This window comes from Haliotis rufescens, unplaced genomic scaffold (genome assembly GCF_023055435.1).
Source record: "Haliotis rufescens isolate VD_foot unplaced genomic scaffold, xgHalRufe1.0.p SCAF_22, whole genome shotgun sequence".
Lineage (NCBI taxonomy): Eukaryota > Metazoa > Mollusca > Gastropoda > Lepetellida > Haliotidae > Haliotis > Haliotis rufescens.
In genome coordinates, this window is record NW_025963913.1 from 9,777,799 (window position 1) to 9,788,976 (window position 11,178).

Sequence of the window (11,178 nt, forward strand, 5' to 3'; positions counted from 1 at the left end):
TTAGTAAGAGAAATACTACCACTTTTAATAATTTGGACCCCCTCAAGGGTTGCAACGGGCGATGCTCCGATATGAATAATACTGCAACGTTGACGTTGGTGTTTCTTGAGCCATTTAATCGATAGACCTGGTAATATTTCGAAGGCATATACCGGTGCATCTCCGAACAAGACTTCAATAATAAGCGTAGAACAGGGGTCCGGAAAATTTAAAATCCCAATCGGACATTTGCATTTAGGCCACGCCCCCTTCAAATAGCGTATTTTAGTACAACTTTTCACACACATTACAAGTTTACGTATTCATAATATGATGAATTACGAATTGTTTCAATTTAAATTGTTTAATTCACCGGACAATTAATAACAAATAATATTATTTTAGATTTACATGGAAAACATACGTTTGTTTCTGTTATAATAACGATCTGTTAACGTAGTGAACGGTCTAATTAATATTCATGAGTTATATTCATGAGTCTGCTCAAGTGTACGCGTTGTAACATTTGGATCGAGACTATTATCCCATATTTGGTTATCACGTGACCTCATTGGAAAAGGTTTTTTTTAAACTAAAGATTTTTTTAAAAACAAGACAGATAATTTAATCACAAATACTAAAATATCGTTGATAGCAATAGTTATTTGAATACTTTTTTCATCTGTACTTAATTATTGACCACAAAAAAATTGGATATCGATCGTCCGAGAAAGCAAAATGGCGGTCAATCAAGATTCAATATACGACTAGCTACTGAAAACAATAAAATCTGCAAATCCTCATTGTATGTCAACCAAGTGAAAGTCGTTAGCCACGACTTACAAAATGATCGTCCAGACTTTGAGGGTTTGGCAGATCCGGTCGACTGGCTGTCGTCACGCCTTCGCTTCTTGTCTGAGGTTTCGTATCGTAGCATTGTGAGGATAATGAGGTACATCGATGATGCAAGGTATTAATGTACAGTTGTAAACACCTTTCACTCAAATTAACAAGATGTTCTCAGTAATTAATCCTCGATTAATCAGTGTCAACTCAGTTTATTGCCTATTACAGTGATTGACCGATTGGACTATCATGTAGGTACGATGTATTTACAGCAATCAAAACAAACAAAGCTTGTCAGTGTAGTTAATCTTCATTGTGTTCCAACTGCAGACAGAAACTGCTCAGTCCTAACTGTTGATCATGTCCGGTCAAAATTTAAGAATGTCCGGACAATACTTTTTAAAATGTCCGGTAAGCAATATTTTAAAACGGACATTTGAGATTCCCAATCGGACATGTCCGGCGCATATGACGGTTTCCAGACCCCTGGCGTAGAAGTATTAGGTATTGCACTCAGGTTAACTTTAATATCATCGAATTCAGTAACCAAATTTAAACTAACATTTTTAAGGCCGGACGACTATATAACATATGACCTGGGTTTTCTGGCAGGGGGTGACTAACACACTTTTTCGTTTTGATGGGATATAAGCCGCGAGTACGATGCCACTATTTATTATCTTAGTTAAATTATGGCCCCTACCTATCATCGTATAAGGTGGGGTAATGACGATATTCAGTAGACACTCGATGTTTGCTTCGACCATAGTCCATTTATTATCGTCGTTGCGAATAATATTGTACTTAGTGTTTTTAAGGAGTCTACTAACATCGACATCGCTTAAATCTTCTAGATTAACCGTGAATGTGACTTCTTTCCGCTTGTATACATTATCGTGTAAGTGTAAAGCGTATAACTTACCATTGGTACCGAGTTTATCGAATCCTTCTGTGTCTCCGAGATCGGAAAGCGCAATTGTATTACATTGTCTGAGCGTTCCAGGGCCTGATGTATCAACCATTATTTTTAATATGGAGTGTTACACTTAAGTATCCTATATGTACAGGTTGATGTTTTACATCTAATACAGAAATTTTGAGGTCTGAAATAATACTCCGCTTCAATTTTTTATTTTGTAATGGTGAGAAAGATTCCGTTCTACCGCTATTATATTTTTCATTTTTCACTGGAACAGATCTGAGCAGAGTTGAAGGACTTTCTAGTTGAATATTATACGTCGTGCTTATTTGATCAAGATGGATGCACAACTCATTATGGGGAACTAAATCGGGTAATTTAACCCCCTGATCTGATGTCTTGTATATTGTGCCAATTAAGCGTGTAAATCCAAGTGTAGCTGATTGGTCCAATAAAAATTGTTACTTCATTGTCGATTTTCACTGTCCCAGTCGCCTCATTTTGTGTGATACTAATTCCATTAGGCTTAAAAATTTCATCATTGAGTGAGCTTACGCTGTAATACCCATCAGGTATAGTAATGGATTTGCTAGTACCAAATGGATTTAATAACCATATCCTATTATTATCTTTTGCAGCATTTATATTGGTCCACAGCGGGTAATACGTTACATCGCATAGAGCGACTTCGAGTTGTCCATCCGAGTTATCGATAGTATGAAGCAGTTGAATAGACTGACCATTTGTTATTCCCAGGAGTGTAACATACATATCAAATATACAATGATACTATATCATAACTTAAATATGGAATCAACCATTATTTATAATATGGAGTGTTACACTTAAGTATCCTATATGTACAGGTTGGTGTTTTACATCTAATATAGAAATTTTGAGGTCTGAAATAATACCCCGCTTTAATTTTTTATATTGTAATGTTGAGAAAGATTCCGTTCTACCACTATTGTATTTTTCATCTTTAACTGGAACACATCTGAGCAGAGTTGAAGGACTTTCTTGTTGAATATTATCCGTCGTACTGATCTGATCAAGATGGATGCACAACTCTTTAAAGGGAACTAAATCAGGCAAATCGAGTCCCTGATCTGATGTCTTGAGTACTGTTATTTCTCCTCTCCATCCAAGTGTGTATGCTAAGTTCTCTTAAAGCTTTACATCCTTTTTTCCAGCGTTTAAAATCAGTAACCCATTCGACTCATTTCGACACATTACTATTAAGAATACAAACTCACTTTTAATGACTACGGTAGAGTAATTTAGAACCGGTGGTGAAGATGCTAGCTATTCCATTGACAATATCTCGCTGGAGTACGATATGATAACAGATCCCGAATTAGCCAGACAAATTCGTAACCAGTATACCGGAAGTTTAGCCATTTTGTTCGATCGCGTGCTTCGACATCGAAAGATCACGAGGGACAAAAAAGATACGATGTGGAATATCAATCTAAACGTCCCCACGAGGTCGTTGAAGGGTATTTTAATGTTGTTCGAGGACCCCTCCGATGCGTTTAAACGAAATACCGAGAAGTTCTACAATCCCAAGATTACAAAAGTAGAATTGACTATCGAGGGCGTTCCTAATCAACTATATAGCCAAGGAATGCTAGCGTATCACCAGTGGGATGAGATTAAAAAACTTCCTTCTATAAAACGTTCCCCGGAAGTTAACGCGGTCGTGAAAGATCTGTCTCTCGGGAGTGTATCGATGGGTGAATACCTCACCACGAAGTACGCGCTATGGCTAGACATGCGAACCACGGACGATGACCAACTACACGGCAGTGGGAGGAGAATAGAAAATGCTAGCGAGGGTGTCACCATACAGATAATGAAGCTCCAGGAATTGGCTGGTAAATTAAACATATATTTGTACGTGATTATGGATGCGCAACTTAATATACAGAATGGGCAATTCGTGCAAGCAATCTATTGATAATCTTTTACCTAAAGAACCACACTGCGCTATCATATGCGGGCAAACGGGTTGTGGAAAAACAGCTTTTATTCTAGATATTTTAGAAAGTCATGAAAGGGACCTTTTCGACCATATTATTATTCTGTGCCCGACTATAAGCGTTAATAAAACATACCTATCGAGAGATTGGGTAATGAATGACGACGGGGTACACAGAGTCGATCCGGGCGATCGTTTACAAGACTGCCTCCGAGTATGTCATGAAAACTACAAAGGAGAATCAACCCTTTTCGTAATAGACTACTGCAGCGCGAGTAAAGAACTCACAAAAAAGAAAGATATGCTTTCGTACTTAGCATTCTCCGGACGGCATACTCAACATAGCGTTTGGGTACTTACTCAAAAATACAACTCTGTCCTGAAAGATCTGAGAGAGCAGACCAAATGGGTAGCACTCTTTCATTGCAAAGATATGAGATTCATTCGAGGAATGTTTACGCGAAAATGATGTTATTTATACCAAGCCCGAACGAGATAAAGTCAGAAAACTATTAGCGGCAACGAAGCACTGTAAACTCGTATTAAAAACCGATCAACCAGCTGCTTATGCAATTGCTAAGCAAAATGTAGCAAAAATGTAGCCAAATTATAGCAAAATGTGGCAAAATTATAGCAGATGTAGCAAATTGAACATTAGCGGTTAATATGACATAAAATCATCATTTTTTCGCAACAGTTCATTACGGGATGTATTGGATATGTCATATTATATTATGTTAGACTTAAATATCTCCTTAGGTATTACATTATGGAATGCGACGAACTCATCGAACAAATGCTCAAAGAATCTGAGCCTGATCAACATGTTGATAAATCTTTAGATAAACATAGAGAAAGACTCGCGGCTTTGGTAGCCGGTGGAAAATGTTCCCAATATTTGGGAGAAAATTATACCATCGAAAAAATTGATAACATGACCGACGAAGAGATTAAAAAACTGTACGCTCGTTACGAGTCTAGACTTGGAGCTACCATGACTAAAACGATAGGGTCTTCTATATTACAACTGTACACAGTCGTAGCTAGTACTTTTCTCCCTATCCCGGCAGAACATCGCATGTATTTATGCGAATCTCTAGAGAAAGACCCCTTCATCGAACACGCTATAAGCTCAGTGAGCTGTGAGTTTTATCATAGATACGGAATGTTCTTAGCTCCGTTCACCACAGCTTTAATAACGGCTAGGTACTGTCAATTGAAACATACGTGCCCACTTAATAATAATGGAGACTCAACAGACACCACAGATTGTGAACGAGGAAATAACTGCACAACCACAACAGATTGCGGAACAACGAGTGAATGAGGAACCACCACCAGTGAATGCACCACAAACACAGATTGCACCACATGTGAATGCACCACAAACACAAAAACAAGCCAGAATGACAAAGAATCCTTTGAAAATAGCCGCAGGAAGAAAGGGAGGACTGGCGAGGAAAGCGAAATTAATAAATAATTCAAATATTAATCCGATTAAAACATGGGCACTAGTAGGAGTTGCTGGTATAGCGGCTGTATGGTTCTTTTATAAGACCGGAGAAGAGAAAACGTCACCCCCAATGCAACAACAAGTTCAATTAGAGGTTAGCCCGCATATACTGCTATAAGAAGCATGACTACTCCAGTTAAACGCGACGTATCATTCAGCGGTGGTCACCGGCTTGGCCATTGGCTATGCCCGTATGGCTAAAATGATTACCAAAGCCACACCTCCCAAGCTAGATTTTAATGGATTTGATATAGGTATGATGATTTTGGATATTGGATTAGCAATGGCAACGAAGGATATGCTCATCAAACAAGGCTTATCCCGGAAGACATAATGAAGTAATTAAACATTTGAATATTTTATATTATTAAACATATGGCAACAATTGCAATGATGGTCGGTGGAGCTATTGTTAATGCTCTAGCTTTTTCGGGGAGTAATTTTTTTATTTTCTAGTATGAGAGAATCAAACGCTAAAGAAGTTGAAGAGGAACGTAAACGACATAACAAAGCAATGGAACAACTCCAAGCAGCCCAGTCACAATATATGCGGCAGAGAATGAAGAGATTAGACTTTATTCATGAAAAACTGCTTAAGGAAGGACATTTAATTCAAACGTTTAAGGATGTCGAATCTGCCATGCACAAATACTTCCTCGTTTATGGGAAAAAACTCGACCCAATACCGAGACCAACAATGAGTCAGTTTTATACACCGTCAGAGGAACAAAAGAACCGCGAGGTCGCATTTGTGATTATGGGATTATCAGCTGTTGCAATTGTCAGCTATACAATTACGCATAAGTCAGAGTGACAGCTGTGGCTACACATAAACCCATGACCTAGTTAGCTAATCTATAAATAGCCTAATCAATATCTCACCAGTGTAGATGTGATTTGCATTTAGACAAATGATATGATAGATGTATAAACCATGAATCATTGCAGATTTACACTCATGGGTAAGAAGACTCTATGTAACCGACGCTGTGTTGAAATTTACTGCGGCATACACAATTATTACATCAGGCGCGGAAACATAAACTGTACGTGTTCTGTATGCGGGATAGGGGTCAAAGGTCGTTATTGTTAATGTAAGGAACACGGTGCTGATAGGGTCAGGAACCAGATTATTTATGCTAGGAAGAGAGATTACATCAATGAGAGGAATAGGTTGGGGAGAATACGTATTTAGATATATGAAAAACAACCAATTAGACATTTGTCTAATTTTGCATATACCATTCAACCACAATGGTTTTTGTCAGAGAGTTGAAGGCTATGGCAAAGCAAAGTGGCCTACGTGGATATTCTCGAATGAGAAAAGCTGAATTGATTGATTCACTCGGTTTGGAATTCAACAAACCCCAGACTGTTAGGGAACTCAATGTTCAAGCAAGAAACAGTGGGCTGAGAGGTTATTCTAGAATGAGAAGAGCTGAATTGATCGCTTTACTAGATAATAATGATGATGAACATAATGATAATGATGTTGAGAATAAACAACAAGAATTAATATTTGTACCCACATCCTCCGACGTTGGTAAATATCTAAGAGGTTGGAAGATGGATATTAATTCCAACATGGATGTTAACGATATTAAGCCAATCATATCGAGTAAAATTAACGAGGAGTTAGATGATTTACATAGTATAAAATACCAGCTGACGATTAAAATATTTTTGAGGAAAAGTAACACAGACGATAGCACCGAATATACCGAACCATATTTCCGTAGCAATCAAGAAGTTATAACCGAATCCAATACTATAAACGCATCATTAGATACATCAATTCAGAGGATACAGGAAACTTTAGAACGCTGGACTAATAGAGGTTCGGGTTGGGGTGTGGATAAAATCGATAGTTTATATTTAGATATAGCAAATAATATGCCCTTCAAAGGTTGATCTTATATAGATTTACCCCCGTATTATAAGAAGAAAAAAGCCATAATTAACGTAAAAAATAAATCCGATGACTGTTTAAGAATGATGATAAGATCTGCATTGTTCCCCGTAGACAAGCATCCGGATAGACCTTCTAGCAATCCCCAAAACGATCTAAATGGATCTAAATCTAAAGGAATTGTTGTACACAGGATAAGCTCCCCTGCGGAACATATCCCCAGAATCAATTCATTTCTGATCGAAAAAGATGGAAAATATCATTATACGTGGATAAAGAGTTTAAACAGGCTATTATACGATCAAACTAAATATAAGGGAAAGAAATATTTCTGCGAAAGATGCCTACATGGGTACAGCAGACAAGATCTATTAGAAGCGCATAAAGAAGACTGTACGGGTGTTGGACAGACCGCTATCAGGATCGATATGCCTAAAGAGGGAAAAAATATATTAAAATTTGAACATTATTGTAATCAAATGCCAGTACCGTACGTAATTTACACCGACTTCGAAGCGCTTATCAAACCCATAGAAAATACCAACCATAGCAATACTGATAGTAGTTTTACGTACAAAACTCAAGAACATATTCCTTGTGGGTTTGGATATATAGTTATAAGGTATGATGGGAAAACAAACCCGCCCGTGATTTACAGAGGTCCCAATGCAGCGGGAAAGTTCCTAGAATATCTACAAAATGAAGAGAGAATAATCAGGGAAAAATTATCGTGTAAGAAACCCATGTGTATGAGGAGGGATGATTGGAGGGCCCATAAGAAGTCAACGAGTTGTCACGTTTGTAATAAACCCCTGGATGGGGATTCCGTAAGAGATCATTGCCACGTCACGGGTAATTATCGGGGAGCCGTGCATAACGAGTGTAACTTGAAACTAAAAATGAATTCTCAAACAATACCCATCCCCGTTGTGTTTCATAACCTTAGGGGATACGATTCACATCTCATTATGCAAGCTATCTCAAAGACCGACGGCGGTTTAACGTGCATTCCTAATAATATGGAAAAATACATATCGTTCTCGTTGACTAAACCTATACATTATAGGGACAAGGATGGGAAATCTAGAATAAAGCAAAGTAATGGGCTTAGATTCATAGACTCTGTACAGTTTCTGTTATCTTCCCTGGACAATTTAGCTAATGCGAACAATCCCGATGACTTTGCGATAACAAATCAATATACCGATAAGATAACTCGTCTTTTGTTGCTGAGAAAAGGTGTATATCCTTACGAATATATGGAGGATTGGTAAGAATTTAGGCGATTATCACGATCTGTACTTAAAAACCGATGTACTGTTACTCGCCAATATATTCGAGATATTTAGAAAGACATGTTTAAAACAATACGGCTTGGACCCGGCATGGTACTATTCCAGTCCCGGACTATCGTGGGATGCATTGTTTAAGAAGACCGGCGTAGAACTAAAACTACTCACAGATTACGATATGCATTTGTTTATTGAGAAAGGATTAAGAGGTGGTATATCCATGGCAGCTAAAAGGAATTCTAAGGCTAATAATAAATTAGTGAAAGGATACGATCCGAGTAAACCCGACACGCACATATTATATCTCGACGCTAACAATTTGTACGGATGGGCTATGAGTCAACCTTTACCCACGGGTGGTTTTGAATGGGTCGAAGTGAATGATATCAATAATATCAATGTGAATGATGCCAATAAAGGGTACATACTAGAAGTTGACTTGGAATATCCAAGTTCGTCACATAAAGACCATAACAGTTATCCGCTAGCTCCGGAAAGATTAATGGTTAATAAAGATTGGATGTTGGAATATCAATGCTCATTGATGGGGAATAGTAGGTTAGCTAACGTAGAACAAGTATTTGTCACAGAAGTGACGAAATGTCCCCTGCCTGTATATACACCAAAATACCAAATATGAAGACAATCCAGCGATTAGTTCTTGAGATATCGCGGCAACACCGTTTTCCAACTCCAAAAGCAGATTTACCTGCTGTGACCTTGAAAATGGGGTCAAGGTCACCAAAACCGACTGGTGACTGCAGTGTCTGTATATTCACCATAGTTCCAAACATGAAGACAATCCTGCGATTAGTTCTTGAGATATCGCGGCAACACCGTTTTCCAACTCCAAAAGCAGATTTACCTGCTGTGACCTTGAAAATGGGCTCAAGGTCACCAAAACGGACTGGTGTCTGCGGAGTCCGTATATACACCCTAGTACCAAATAGGAAGACAATCCAGAGATTAGTTCTTGAGATATCGCGGCAACACCGTTTTCCAACTCCAAAAGCAGAAATGCCTGATGTGACCTTGAAAATGGGCTCAAGGTTACCAAAACCGACTGGTGTCTGCGGAGTCTGTATATACACCATAGTTCCAAATATGAAGACAATCTAGTGTTTAGTTCTTGAGATATCGCGGCAACAAACAGGTGGGACGTACGGACGGACGTACGGACAGACAGACGTACGGACGTACAGACGGACGGACGGTCGTGAATACTATATACCCCGCTTCGCGCTTTCGCGCGGCGGGGGACAAAAACTCGTACCAAATTTGATGGATAAGACAAAATATATAGTTCACTACAGAAATCTCCAGTTGTATCTATCGTTAGGTATGAAACTTAGAACACAGAGTTCTAAAGTTTGATCAAAGCCCTTGGATGGAGCCCTATATAAGGTTGAACACAGATTTAAGAAAGATAGCTACCAGCGATTTCGAAAAGAATCTGTATAAGCTCATGAATAACTCTGGAAGTTATGAATAAAACTATGGAGAATCTAAGGAAGCGTGTTGATGTTAAATTAGTCAGATCTAATGAGGAAGAAAGACTCAGGAAACTTATAGCCAGTCCGGCTTTTAACAGAAGCAAGATATTCGATAACGACTTAGCCGCGTTGCATATGCAGAAGAGTAATATAAAATTCAACAGACCGGTGTACGTCGGTATGAGTATTCTCGACTTGTCAAAACACTTAATGTATGACTTTTATTACAACGAACTTAAGAAGCAATACGGCGATAGATGCGAGGTGTTATATACCGACACAGATTCTTTGTTGATGGAAATACAAACCGAGGATGTGTATAAAGATATGGCAGAAAAAATAGATATGTACGACACGAGCGATTACCCAAAAGATAATCCACTGCACAGGGTAGTAAATAAAAAGGTGTTAGGTAAGATGAAGGATGAATGTGCTGGGACTCCTATAGCGGAGTATGTAGGATTAAGACCTAAGATGTATTCTATAAAAAAGTCCGATAATGGGGAGATGAGATAAGCTAAGGGCGTAAAGAAGTATGTTGTAAAAAAAGCATATCAAACACGAACAGTATAAAGAAGCATTATTCACCGGTAGAACGTTCAAACACGAGATGAACTTTTTAAGAAGTTACAATCATAGGATATATGGATTAAGAATGAACAAGACATCATTATCCCCCTTAGATACAAAGAGATGGATTGATAATGATGGTGTAACTACCTATGCTTATGGTTATGGTGGTAATACCGTACCGTCGGGAACTATGAACAACTCTTCTCGTACAAATGCCCTGCCCGGTCCATCTTTAAGATAATAAAGAATAGGCTCTCCTTCTTCCATAACCAATCTACTTATGTTATACGTCTTAAGGGACCATATGGGATCGGTTGTGCGACGTAGGCCTCCTTCAAGTTCACCGGGCTGGTATAAATATCTTACCCTTACTCTATCCGGAAGTTTTCGTTCTTTGCCTCTCCTCGGTGCTAAAGATTCGGAAGTCACGGATTTCATTTTAATAGCATCGGATGGTTTCTTCCCTATTAATCTCGTTACTTCATTATTCAGCGCTGATACAACGGCTGATAATCGTGTCACCCATTCGGTTGATCTCAATCGCTCGGATTTCATTTCGATCCCATACTGATAGCCAAACAAACATTCCGCTAATGTCCTGTTAAATCTTTCGACGATAGCTTGACTGCGGTGGGCCTCTCTTTCACCACGCCTGATTTCGACATCGTGCTTT

General features: G+C 38.6%; 1 protein-coding gene across 3 annotated transcripts in view; it reads right to left on the reverse strand.

The window, feature by feature from the left end:
* The window catches only part of LOC124114452 (ankyrin repeat domain-containing protein 26-like), a 792,436-nt gene that overhangs the window by 656,589 nt on the left and 124,669 nt on the right, over positions 1-11,178 (reverse strand). The window lies entirely within an intron of this gene.